Source organism: Falco biarmicus, chromosome 12 (assembly GCF_023638135.1).
Source record: "Falco biarmicus isolate bFalBia1 chromosome 12, bFalBia1.pri, whole genome shotgun sequence".
Taxonomy (NCBI): Eukaryota; Metazoa; Chordata; class Aves; order Falconiformes; family Falconidae; genus Falco; species Falco biarmicus.
Genome location: NC_079299.1, coordinates 19208081 through 19222076, shown reverse-complemented (window position 1 = coordinate 19222076; position 13996 = coordinate 19208081). Strand labels below are relative to the sequence as shown.

At 40.6% G+C, this 13996-nt stretch overlaps 1 protein-coding gene across 1 annotated transcript in view; it reads left to right on the top strand.

Annotated features, from left to right (window-relative positions):
• Positions 1–319: 319 nt before the first annotated feature.
• The window catches only part of DAAM2 (dishevelled associated activator of morphogenesis 2), a 206381-nt gene continuing 192704 nt past the window's right edge, over positions 320–13996 (top strand). Inside the window, exon 1 of the mRNA XM_056357500.1 lies at positions 320–407. The gene's annotated coding sequence lies outside the window, so the exon portion shown is untranslated. The remainder of the gene's footprint in view (positions 408–13996) is intronic.

The following is a 13996-nucleotide window of genomic DNA, read 5'->3' as shown; positions in this document are numbered from 1 at the left end:
AGATAGTTACATCCTGGGTGTGGATATAATATACCATGGGCAGAAAAGTACAGGGATTGTCTTCTGCCAGGGACTTATACAACAACATCTGTAATTCCCCACTGTTTTCTCCCTGATACCCCTTGGAGATATTTTCTATCCAAAAGTTTTAAAATTACAAATTCCAAAAATCTGCAATCTGAGATTTACCTAGAGAAACTTTTAGATCGTTCATTCCATAAATATCTCTTAGAGGCTGTCTGACGTCAGAGGATTTGGAGAGAGAGGCTGGGCTGAAAGTGAAAACAGCAGCAGTTCCAGTCTCACTATAACAGCACTGCCAGCAAGAGGAGCAGCACAGACAGTTCTCTATGTGGATTACTGGACTGCAGAAAAGGGAGGAACTGCGCAGGCACGAGCATTACAGTGTAAGTGCAGCTGCTGTAGCAAATCTTCTCATGTTTTTGCTTGTTTTCAAGAACAAATCTCTGCAAGTACTGCTTGTCTGTCTTGTCTTTTTTTTCTCCTCTGAAATATCCTGAAGCCAGCTTGGCAGCACACAGGATTCAGGTTTAGCTTGATCGTTTCTCCCAAAGGTATGCAGAGGGGCTGACAGTGCAAGCTTTTACACTCTTATGTATGTGGATGGGGGATGACAGGGGATGGGGGAGGTTGAAGGAGACAGCAGAAGGGAAGGACGTATCTTTGGAAGACTGCAAAATTGACTGAAATTCAGCTCCTTCATATTCTGGTAGCAGGACTTCAAAATCCCAAACAAGCCCTAGGCAGAACTCAGCTTCCTTAAGCAACTCCACAATGCAAGACTGCTTTTTTAACTCTTTAATCCCTTCTCATATTGTGCAGTTCCTCTTTCCTTATGAGGACAACAGGCAATTTTCTGGCTCCCTGACAGTGAAGTCCTGTCCCACTCTGCCAGGCTACTGACAGTAACAGATCCTAACACTAGCGTAGTGTGTTGCTTGCTAAATCTGACAAATTTAGCACCTTGAGCCTGTACTTGTTTTGTACTGAGGGCTTTCCGAAGAACCTGCTACTTCTGCAGAGGAAAGAGGTGTCTCTCACATCAAAACCTAACTTTAACAGGGTCTTACATGAAGGAGGCAGCTACTACAAGGAGAATATCCCTGTGAAAAACCTGCAGAGGTACTGCCAGACACATGGTGCAAGTCCCTTGGAAAGTTAGTGAGTCTTAATATTTCATATTTTTTTTACTTCAGCAGTCCAGAGATTCCCAAGCCTCCTCCATAAGAAGGTAGTATTTTCAGTGAGGCACTCAGCTGTATTTATTTACGGTTAAAATCCAGTTCTGCATTCATGTTATTAACCTTGCTTCCTCCACCTCACACCTGGATGTCCCTTCTTCATTCCCTGCGTAGAGATGGGACCACTTCTGGGGACAGCTGCCTCTACAGCTGTGGAGCCTCTACAGCTGTGGAGCCTCCACAGCCTCTTCATTGGCATCTTCTGTAATAAGACCCATGATAGAAACAGCTCATTTCCCCTGGTGCGTGGAAGAGTTTGATGCTTCCTGTATGAAGCTGACATATTCATTTCCCCTGGTGTGTGGAAGAGTTTGATGCTTCCTGTATGAAGCTGACATATTTAGCTGGCACTTCAGAAAGCTCTTTGCCAGTGAGAGGGTGGTTGGTCTGTGCAGTTTCTGGAAGGAGAGATGACGCCCTTGAACATAAACACAAAACTGGGCTGAGAAGCAGGAGCTATGTGAATTGCACAATATAATGCACTGTGCTGTTAGTAATTGGCTTCAGCCAACAAGCAGTCACAAGAAAGGCTGTTGCGAGTCAGCGCTCCCTGGGCTGTGTTGTTTTAGTAATGGAATAAGTCTGCAAATACTTTTGAGAGTGGTACAGTGGGTTGCTGGGGCAGGGAGAAGGAAGTAAAGAAGGAAAAGTAAAGATGGGGAGGAGGTTTTGCAGGGAAAAATGCAAAATGAAATTGAGCAAGTGCAGTTAGCTGTGCTGAAAGGAACTGCAGGTTGATGTAACCACTGTTCTGGCTAACGTAATAGGAGTAACCTTTACTAGGCAGATGTTCAGGGTCTAATTCCTGGTAAGGGATGCCATGCCATGTAAAGTGGGCTAGGCTGAGCTGGAGAAAAAGCAACCGTACTGACTGCGTGTGTAAGGGAGCATGTGTTCTCAGAGCCAGATCCTGTGGGGATGCACTTTTGAAGTGAAGTCTTCACTTGGAAGGAATTGGTTTGGGATCTGGGCTGCTTTACCATGACATATCAGAATCCTTTTCCTCTCCCTCTTTTATTTCTTATTTGATTTTGTTTCCAGTAGCCCAGCAGCTTCTTTTCCAGGAAGCTGCTTTATTTTCTTAGCAACAGCCTAACCACATTGGCTAGCAATATGAAAAAAAAAAAAAATATCATTGAGAAATGTAGTAACTTGTTAGAAATGTATATGCCCCAATAAAAACTTGAAAGTTGTCACAGCCAAGACAAGTGTCTGGGAGCCACAGACACTTTTACCTGGTTCAGTGGTTAGTCTGTCTGAAGTGCATTGGGCAATACAGAATTAATATATACAGAACTGCTGAAAGCTGAGAGGGTGAGAAGAGGAAATAAGGAGGAGAGAACTCCAGATTTGGGCTGTTTTAAATTCACTGCTTCCTTTCTGTCTTACGATTCTTCTTTCTGTCCTCCAGCTCAGCATCCCACTAGTGAGTGACACTATCTGCAAGGGTTTGCAAGTCTAGAAGTTCCATGTGGGCTGTTAGTCATGGTTCAGGGGGAAAATTGCACACTGAGTGGAAGTGTGGGAGGAGGAATGGGGAAGAAGATATTGATCTGGCAGGAGATAAATTTAGTGTCTTGTGAGAATGCATGGATCATCATTCAGCATCCTTGAGTTTGGATGAGATAATACCATCCAGGAAATTGCTAGTTCTTCTACAGGTGGACACTGACCCTGGAAGCAAAATAAACAAATACAATATGGACAAGGCAGACATCTTTTCATTTTTGATTTGTGAAACAGAAAGCAATTCCCTGTTGGAGTTTATGACAGTCCCAGTGCAACCCTGAGGTTTTTAAAGTCTATATTATGTGTTACAAAGTGCAGTCTCATGGTTTCACAGAGCTGAGTAAGCAAATTCTCTGGATATCCTAGTGGCCTTACCGCACTGTATCACTTGTCTGCTGCTATCACTGATGTTTATTTTAGTTGTGCTTCTTATGTGTAGTGGAGATCATTCTGTTCATCTTGAAATCTGTCACAAAAACTTTTCTTACCAAGTCCAAATGTGGCCTGCACTGACTGTATTTTATTGGCAGGGAGGCATGGCACGAGTTGAACAGCATCTTTAAGGCTTTAAACCTGGATAGTTTGGTTTTGCTCCATCTGCCTTAGTTGACATAAAATTCCCCCGAGGTCCAATGGAATCCCAGAAACCCATCTAGTCCCTCCAGGCCAGCCATTTGACCTAACAATTGAGCAACCAGGGGACACCATTTCCTGACACTTAGGGGAAGGATGTGTGGGAGGTTTGGCTCTCAATACTTTAATTGCTGTGAATTTTCAAACCTGGGTCAGTCCTATGGAGATCTGACCCTCTCTGCCTTCCCTGCCCCTGCAGCCCCCAGGCAAGCACAGCATGTTCCTAAATTAAAAGAAAGCCGACTGCTCTGATTTTCGTTGGATAAAAGAGTTTACATGCATTTTCTTGTGCTTTTTGTTGCATTGATGATTGACATTGGTGCCTCTTGTGTCTTTTCTATTTTACCAGTTGTGTTCCCTAATATCATGCTCCTTTGAACTGAGGCATTTGCAGAAAACTGGTAGTAGTAGGACTCAGTACATACACTAATATGCAGTGGATCTGATTCGTTTCTCATCTTTCTGCAATTCCACTTAACAGTGGAGTTACTTCTGTTTGTCTACTCTGAGTCATTAACAGGCTGAGGACTTGTTATCTTCCAGGCTCTGTGTAGGTATTAAATTTCATAATGCTATGTAAATGATTTAAATAGAATTTATTGGGTTGGATTCTCAGCTAGTACAAATAGGTATGGGGGCTTCAGTGTAGCTATGACAGATGAGTTCCAGCTGAGGATTTGGGCCAGTGTCTTCAGACTGGTAATGAGTAACCTGAGGTACAGACAGTGCAAGTCTGCTCTCAGGTGTATTAGTGAAGGGTTTTTTTAGCTCTGTATTGTTCAGGAAACTTATTCCAGGCTTCAAATAAAAGTAAATTCAAGTAGCATCAGAATTTGGTTCAGAGAAACTGAGGCCCAAGTTGTGCAAAGTAACCCGTAATTTTGGCTCTTTATTTTTAGTGTCTTGTTAAGGCACCAAGACACTAAAAATTTGAGAGAGCCAAAATTATAAGCTGCTTTTGAAATGCTGGCCAACTGACTTGGGCAAAGCTACACAGTGGATTTGATTCCTCTCACATACTTTTTATGGTGGTGTAACTCTCTGAAGGTCAGTGCAGCTACTGCTGTTTAACAGCAGTAGAAGTCACAGGAGAATGTGTCCCATGTTGCAGGAAGCTCCCATGAGTTTTGGTATGTCAGTCCTGTACTTGTGTTCTGTTTTTCTTGACATGTCCAGGATGTACCTGGCTTTGATATGCTGAAAACCATGTAGCCACATGGCCATGAACACATCACATGCTGAGCAATGCTATTGGTAGTGCATCCTCAAGCTTTCTTGGTGCTGTGTGTTAAATCTGTACCTGATGATGGTCAAACAGGCTTTTCCCTCCCTTAGGCTTTGTGTCCAGTTTGTATGTTGCCCAAACCATCTTCCATGTTAGATTTATACTTTCAATTTTCCACATGGTATTTCAACACTTGAGATTTTGGCTTCTCTGGTGATCTCTATGGTGTCAAATAATGTCTCCTAGTAGGAGGAGCTTTCTACACTTGGGACAACATAAAGTAACAAATCTGACCAGGAGAAGCTCATGGTTTTTGGATTTAGTATAAAAGTTGTTCTGATAATATGTTAGGTTTATACCATTGATAAGATTTCTCTGGAGTTAGGAATTAGAGAGACTTAAGGTGGAAAGAAGGAATCAGATAAGAAAGGGAGGAGATCAGAAGGCTGGCTGGAATTCAAGGAGTGGGAGCTGGAGATGGAAGGATGTGTTTAGATTGCGTGAAAATGGAAATAGAGCTAACCTTGAGGAACAGAGAAAAACTTTGGCAGCAGGAGAGGAATAGGCTCCCTCCCTGAATAACAGGCACTTGCTCACTTCCCAGTTTTGCTGGCTTCAAAGTAATAATCACTGAAGTTGGTATTTCTGCTCATGAGCTTTGAAGTTCACACTTTAAGAGTATTTTTCTCTTCACTGTGTCCCAAGATGACTTAAATTCAGGCAATGCACGTGCCAGCCCAGCTTTTCTTTGGACTGGGGACAAAGCTATTTGTGAGATTCAACAACATTATTCTGTCTCCTTGGTATATTACTTTTTTTTAAGGAGGCATAAACAAGAACTCATTTTTACTGTTAAGTTTTTTTGTTTTTTTTTTTATTTAAGGCAGTGAACAAGCCTGATTTGGGGGGGGGCTTTGTATTTTCTTTGCTGTTTGGAGGAGTAATGTTTTTAGCTGCTTAAACAATTGAATTATGAGCCGTGAAGTCTTAAGAGATGTAAATGTACACAGTGCCCTGTTCATCCTTGAAGAAAGTGGTCAGGTCGTATTTAACTTTTTAAGATCATATCTGAAGATGTGTTCTCAGCATATTTTCCTAAATTAAATACACAAACACATACACACATGTGAATGTGCAAAAGGGAGAAGGAACATTTCTGCCAAGGAGAACAACCCAGGTTAGATTTCATTGTGATGAAGCCATACAAGGATACATTTCGAAGGTTTAATATCACGTGGTAAGATTCCCTTCTCCCAAGACAAAACTGTGGGAAGAGATGAAAAGTCTTGGAGGATGGGTCCACTGGTAGCTATTAAACATGATAATCTGGCTGTACTCCCATCTCCAAGTCCTAGTCAACTAAAAGGATTGAGCAGGGGTAGGATCAGACTATATATGGTATTTTTATATGCTTTCCCTAACTGTCTGCAGCTGACCATTACTTGGAGATAGGGTACTGGTTTAGATGGACTTCTGATCTGACTCTGTGTAGTAATTCTTACATTCTGGTGGTCTTTGAGAGTGAAAACACTGAAGATCCTCTGATGTTTTAGCTATTCTATGAGGGAGAAAGTCATATCTGTAAGATGCGGGCTGAGGAACATGACCCAATACACCACAAACCTCCAGAAATTTATTTGCATTTTAGAGTCCTTGAAGTATCAAGCCCATTAAGAAACTATACCTTCATTTCTATCTCTGTCTTTTCTTGTCAGTGAAAAGTGACCAGCATCTCTCCTTGTTCCTCAGTTCAAAAGTAGATTACAGTGACATTTTTTTGCAGAAAGGATTTAATTTGCTAAGCCCCCTCCAGTTATTTTTAAAAATGTTTTGGTTTTTGGGGTGGGTTTTTTGCATTTAAATATTTCTGTAAATCTGAACATTATGAACAGGCTTACTCATCAATAAAATTATTGTTGCTCATATTTTCATAAATAACAAATATTTCGGGTGCTTCGATTTTCCAGAAAAGCTCAATGCCTAATAAAAAAACCCCAACACACTACCACACTATTTTTAGTTGTTTCAAGCTGGTCTTGAAAAATCATTAATCTCTTTGCATGTTCTTGGTCCTGCACTGTCATCTGTTTTCTTTCAAATCTCCAGAAGGCTGTGACAGAAATACATGGTAATTCCATGTTGCTCTGCATCAGCCTGCCAGTTCTGCTCCTTTCCTTGTCAGGTTGAGGGGAACAACCTTTTCAAGAAGGAATGGACCAACTGTGGAGCTGTATTAGCATCCTTGCTGATCTGTGCGTAGAAGTTTCCTGGACTCTTTTAAAGGTGTAACATGATTACCCTCTAACATGAAGCTATTTTTTTCCCCCCAAGAATGTTACAACAGCCCCGTCCCTCTGAAAACATGTAGTCAATAAATCATCAACCTACAATACAGTAAATTCTGTACTTTCTACTGGTTTAAAATTGAATCCTGAATGCAGTGGGTATTGTATGTTCATTAGCCAGACTGTTTCTGATGGAGCTGAGGCAATCGCAATGGACTGTTCCTATTTAACCAGTAGGAGTTAAATTATGAGACTATTTTCTTGTCTGCTATCATACACTACAAATATGTGAGCATAAGTCACATATATATAGTTAGATAAAGTTAGAAATTTATTCTTTCATTCAGCAGTTTCTTTTGGAAAATTTCCAGACACTTTCCAAATATTAATGCAGTTAACATTTTGGAAAACTGAGGCACAGCTTTTTCATATTCCTGTAACCTGATGGGAGTCTGTACTATCATATAAATACTCTCACTGCAGGTAGGCTGGAGACCCATTTTTTTTAATTTTTTTTTTTTTTTTTAGCTATCTTTATGTTCTCTGAAGTGTTAGTTTAACAAAGCCATAGCAATTAAGCTAAAATATTATAACAACATCTTTATCATGTTGCATTTAGCCTCCTGCCTGGTAGGCAAGCTGTATATTCACCAAAATCATACTTCTCACAGAATGCAAGTATATCACCCTATTGTAGAGTGAGTAATCTTCCCCTTTCTTTCTCTTTCCCTCATATCTATGTTCTGGCTTTCCAGAGCCTCTAGTTATAATCTCCAGTTCTTCTTCTACTCTCCACCCTTCATTTAGTTTTTTGTCTGCACTGAGAGTATGAAACTTAGGTACTCCTGATAAAGATTGGAAGCGATCTGCCTTAAGTAGATGGAATGAGTTTATTTGTTAGATTAAACAGCATACATCTGTAGAGAAGGTTTTCCAGGCTATCATTCTTTCTTACAAACATTGTCAGGAATGGAGCCATCCACTAGTGCAGACAGTCTTGATTTTCTCACTGAGTCACTGACCATTAAGTTGGGATGCCTGGACTGTGAGTACCCTGCTTAAATCCATTTGGCAGAACCCTGACCCCCTCCAGGCAGGTGACCCCATCAGCATCTGCACAACAGATGAAAGCAAGCAAGACCTTGACCAAACACGAGGAGACTTCAGTCCTTTGCTACTTTTGCAGCCGTATATACAGCAGGAACCAATTAAACTATGTTTCTAACAGCTGAATGCACAGAGAGACAGTTGGTTTTGTTCTTGCCTGTGCTCTGATCTGTCAGCATCCTCCTGCACTGTTATGCAGGGATAGAGTAATAACCATGGTAGGGCTCTGCCAATATGAACTGTCTTCCAGCTGTGCCCTACTGAGATATGAACTTGCCCTCATTGCTTGTTTCATACTTTTACTGCCCTATGGGTCAGGCATCCCAATGAGTGAATCTCTCTGGCTCTGTTGTAGAGGCCCTGAAATGTGTTGCCAATGACAGAAGTACAAAGCTTGACCTTAGCCTTTCATCGTCAGCAGGATTCAGGCAGTCTGTGTGAATGCTACGGTCTTTGGCACTCACCATTACTAAGTTATGGGGAGAAAAACAGATGCATTTTCTGACTAGGTGAAATTTTCCTTGGGAGACCCGTGAATTGTTTTCCAGCTGTGTCTGGGCTTATCTAGAATAGCTTCATGTACCTGCTGGGGAACATGTGTTAAGCTATAAATGTCCTACTGTGCCCTTCATGACACATTTTATATTTAAACAGAGGCAAAATTTAGCAAGCAACTCCTCACTGCCTCATCCCCTGCTTACTTACAGTGGTGATGTTTAGTATGTTCACATCTATCAGGACATCTCCTGAGGCCCATATTCATTCTGATTTACACATCTGTTAGTGTAGCTAAGCTACTGTGAAATGAAAGCCTTATCTTAAGAAAATGCTTACTGTAAATACAAGCTAGAGTTGACCTAACGTAATATATTAACATTTTCATATGGTATCACTATACTTCTAACAATAAGCAGTTTAAGAATGCTACTTCATCAGTCTTGACAGTCAATTTTTCCATTATTGACCTAAATTTTTGCAAGGTATATCAACATGCAATTCAGATTACGTATGAATACTTTGGTTTTTCTCACTTTGACAAAAATATTATCTGTAGCTGTATGTATTTTTATCCACAGAGCATGAATATTCAAATAAGAGTGGACTGAATTATGATCTCTAGAATTAGATATCAAAGGTTAGGGAGGTGATATTATACCTCTGTACAATGAAACACCTAATTTGTCATTGTCAGCTGCTTTAAAATAAGAGTGAAAATGGATGCCCTACTTCAGACTGGAAAACTTATCTAATTCTGCTTCCCACTGGTCACTTGAAGTCTTATATTAATGTGTGACAGTATTGGAATAAATGTGCTGTGGAGTCTGCTGGACTATGTGTCTATTATGCAGTTGTCTGTGATTGTAGGAAACAGGATATGATGACTTTGTAGTCCTATACTCCCATGAATGCACAACACAGAATCCAATTGACCACCCTACAGGCTCTGGTGACATGTGGGACTGCAGCAAATTAAAATGGAAGCAGATGGCAAAAAAAAGTCGCCTCTGTGTTTTGCCTTGTCTTTTCTTTCAGGGATGTTGCCTTGAGTCTTTGATCCAAATAGCCTGCTGAGGAAATATGTCTCTGAGCTATGATGAAATAACACTGAGAATGCTGTGTTCAGTTCTGGGTACTCAATAGTAAGTGGTTACACAGTGATGGGGAGAGATACACAATCTTCGTTTTTCCTTTGAGCACTCATTAGTCATGGTCTCTTGGGATTCTTTAGCTCTTTCAGGAATAAACTTAATTCATAGAAGCCAGAAGGAGCTGGGCAGTTTGGTGCCAAACTAGGAGGCAATGCCTCCAGAGAAATGGGAAATACTCTTTGACATCTATTAGAAATTCTCCCACTGTTAATCCTGGGCTTGCTTCTGCTGTCTGGCCACTGTCATTAACTTCCATTAACTGTTTGCGTGACTTGTGTCATATGCTTTCAAGTGTGCTATCTATCTATCTATTTACCTACCTACTTGTTTATTTGTTTGTTTGTAATAGAACAACCCAGGCTGCATGGATGTATAAGCTTTCTTTTCTAGGTTTCCTGTTTACACTGTGTGAACGTAAGTCCATGAGCTCTCTAGGTTCCTGTATTTGTTGCATTTGAACTTGTAAAGCCAAAGTTCTCACCATCATTTTTCTAGGGCCAGATTTTGCCATTTGATGTGAATCTTGTGATGCTAATGCGGTGGGGAATAATGAGCCCTGTAGCCACTGTGAAGTTCCCTGAGAAATTAACTCATGGGTATCACAAAAGCAGTTTCCCCAGTTCTGTGATACTTAAAAGCAGTCTAAAAAGTCTCCATGTAGAATAAGATGCCGTGCTGGATTTGTTTAGAATCTCTGGATTTCAATTATGTTCTGAGTGTCCCATGAAGCTTAAGGGTCACAGGGAATGTTGTACGACTCCTAGGCAGGCAAATACACCCAGACTTGAGTTTGTTCAGCAGTCAGCGTGCATAGTTCTTAAAACACAAAGCTCCCTTTTACATAATCACTTAGCAAAGACACAGTAATCACTGCATTATATTAGCGTCTGTATATCTGACACACCCAATGATTTGTTTGCAGACTTTCCCACACCCTCAGAGTTGACACTTTTTAGTTTGGGTCATTTTTACCATGGCTGTGTCAGATGACATTTTCCTTCCAGATATTTTTGGGTGTAGCTGATTGCAGCAGGGAGAGAGGACATAACATCTGCCTTTTGCAGCTCACCTGAGTTGCGTCATTAGGAAGAATTAAAACATTCAGGAAACTGGACTAGATAATCATCATAGGTCCCTTCCAACTGAACTATTCTGTTCTATTCTATTTTCCTGTTTATGGGTGTTTTTTGTTTGGTTTGCCTTTTTTTTTAATTATTTTTTTTTATTATTTTATACTATGTACCATCTATCTGTATGCTTACAGTTCTTTCTTTATGCCCTCCTTTCTTTGCCCAGCAGAGGAATAAGTTAGGCCTGAGAATCTAATATGGCCCTAACTAGACCTCACCATATTGAACCACTGCACCAAACACTGGGCCTTTAATTTCCTTACTGCCATTTATTATCAGTAGGAGGATTTTGTTATACTTCTATTCTATTGAACTGGTCTGCTGTATAAAAGTCTGTGTGATTATGTTTATTGGTATTTTATGGTTTTTTTGCCTTGCTTGAACTGTGTCAGCTATTGGATGCTGTAAAATGCATCAGAGCTGACTAAGTGGCCGTTTGTCCTGCCTGCTTTGCTAATTGTGCTGAGTCAAGTAGTATCTATTGGGTATGCAAGCTTGGCAGGTAAGGAAGGGTTTTGTTAACTCAGGGAACCAAATTAGTTGTAGATGGGAGCTATGCTGCTGGTTTGGCCAATAATTACAGGCTGCAGGCTTCACAGGTTCCCAAAGTTAAGCAACCTCCAGCTTGCTTAATACTTGGGTAAGATACCAAGGTCTGTATGAAGCAGTGCTGATCATTTAGAGGCATGTATTAATTTTGATTCAGGTTCAAGACCGAAATGTGAGGAATTTGATACTACAGGATATCAGAGTTTCTTGACTGTGCTCTGCAGTTCTATCAAGCACTAAACCAGTCATCTTTGAGAAAAGGAGTCAAGAGTTAGGAAACATAGCTTCCAGAATAAAGTAACAATTTTGGTCAGTACCTGGATCAGTAAAATGTATAGTTCTCAGATACTTATCATTAGGTGCACTAAGAATGAAACACAGTTTAATATAGCTGTCTTTGATTTCTGGTTTCTCTTTGTCTTCTGGCTGCTTGTTTCTGACTCCACACAGACCCTTAATAAACTGTCCTTTCCCCAAAAATATTAATATAGATGATCCCTTGGACTCCACCCCTCTGTGTCTGAGAGTTGTGTTACAGTGGACCCCACTTACAAAAATAGTTTTTAGCTGTGGATGCTTTAGGTTTTGTGTTCAAAATTTATATAATTTATGATATGACCCAAAACATCTCAGCTCTGGCAGACTTTGGCTTTGACCTGTAGGGCTTGTTTTTTCAGAATTGTTGAGCATCCACATCACCAGTTGACTTCAAAAGACTTGTGGGTGCACAGGCATTCAGTCACTTGCCCAAGGTCAGAATGATGGTCAGGATCAGAGCTCCACAGAGCAATTCCTGGTTCCAGGTAAATAAACACATACGACAAACTGGTAGACATTTCTGATCTGTGCAGGGATCTTGTGTAGCTGCATCTCTAGAAATGGGTCTTGGTAGCTGCATCTTTAGAAATAGGTCTTGTCTTTCTTAATAAGATTTAAACTACACTTTCATAATAACAGCTATTGCCACCTGTTCAGCAACAGTAACTACCAGCTGAGTAGGAACTGTTGTGCATTGCTGAGGTTATCTCTTCCATTGTAGTGATTATTCTTAAAATATCATGGATTGGAAATTGACTGGAATGTCCCTTCTGTTTTGGCTTCACACTGACCTGGTTGCAGACTGTGAACCAGTTTGGTTTTCTTTCCTGAGGACTTAACACAATTAGCTTCATGGAAAAGAGGTGGGTGAACAATGCAGCAAGCCCTGCTTTTTCATATTCACTGCAGTAAGTTTAAAGTTGCCTGGAAAACTCAACAGCTATAGAAAGCAGCATGTTGGAGTGGCATCACAGCCACATCCTTCCTCACAGTGTCAGCTGAATTGGCTAGGGAGTTCTGGCTGCACTTTTTCACAAAAAAACAGTAATTTCCCTGAGCTCTCATTAGCACACTCCAGTGATCAGGGTGCACCATGCTGTGCAAAACCTCCACATACTTCAGGAATAATGTAATCTAGGTTTTTGTCTGAGGTCTAAGCATGATTTGACTAATGGTGATTTAGAGCTGAAATAGAAGCAAGGCTAGAGAAGTGGGCTGAAACATTTTTTTCATTTAACTGAGTTGCCTAAACACTGGGGACTAAGATGAGCTTACGCAGAGCCTTCTAACATTGACTCTGAGTCAGGCATTATTATCCCTGTTTTACAGAGTACAGAGTCAGAAACATGAATTGGCTTGCCCATGCCCACACAGAAATGCACAGCTAGTGTCAGCATTACAACTTAGTTACTCAGAAGCATACAGGTGTGCAACATGTATCACACTTTTCCCCACTCCTGCTTGCTGTAAAGACTTCTTGCAAGGGATCAGTGCATACTCTGTTCCCTTGCTGCCTTTTGTGAGTATGGCTGTTCTCTTTTGGTGTAATTGTCTTCTTAATATAAAAGTCTTCATGAGTAAAGTAATGCTTTTCAGAGTGTACGGTTTCAAGGTGACTGTAAAAATACAGTTCCTTGAGTCTGAAAAAGTTTGTACCTGTAGAGGTTTCTGTTGTTGGCTTTCCTGGGTAAACCAGTCCACACTGGTGGAAAGTGAGAGAGGATATATGAAGATTTCCAGAAGTGGCTGAAGGGAATTTTCCTGGCCATAGCAAAGCACAACACTGAAAATGAGAGGATTAAATGAAACCAGTAATGTCTAAAAGATTTAGAAAACTTCAGGTTGATGTTGAGATTGAGACTTAGGTTTCCTGTCTGTTGACAATTTAAGAATGCTTTTACCTCTCCATAGATGCTGGGCATAACCGTTTGTATCAACTTCCCTATGGCCCAGAGCAGAATCTGCAGGCCCTTTCCTTTAAAGCCTTTGGAATTTACATAACCCTGCAATTGTAGCAATGCAAAATGTGGCTCTGGTTACAATAATAACGGTTTAGGGAACGCAGGGAGAGATTGTAGCGGCAAAGGCATAAAAGCAAAACAAAACAAAACCCTACATGCTGTTTTAATTTTCAGCAGCCACGTGAGAGCTGTCCTGCAGTTCCTGGCTATAAATAAATCTCTGCCGTCACAGGAAGACAAAAAACAAAACAGTTCACATTCCTTCCAAATTTTCTTAAGGTTATAAAAAATAAAGAAAAGGTAAATATTTCAAAAGCAAACTGTGTCTTTGCTGAGGAATGTCAAATTACTACTCAAAAGGGTTGATA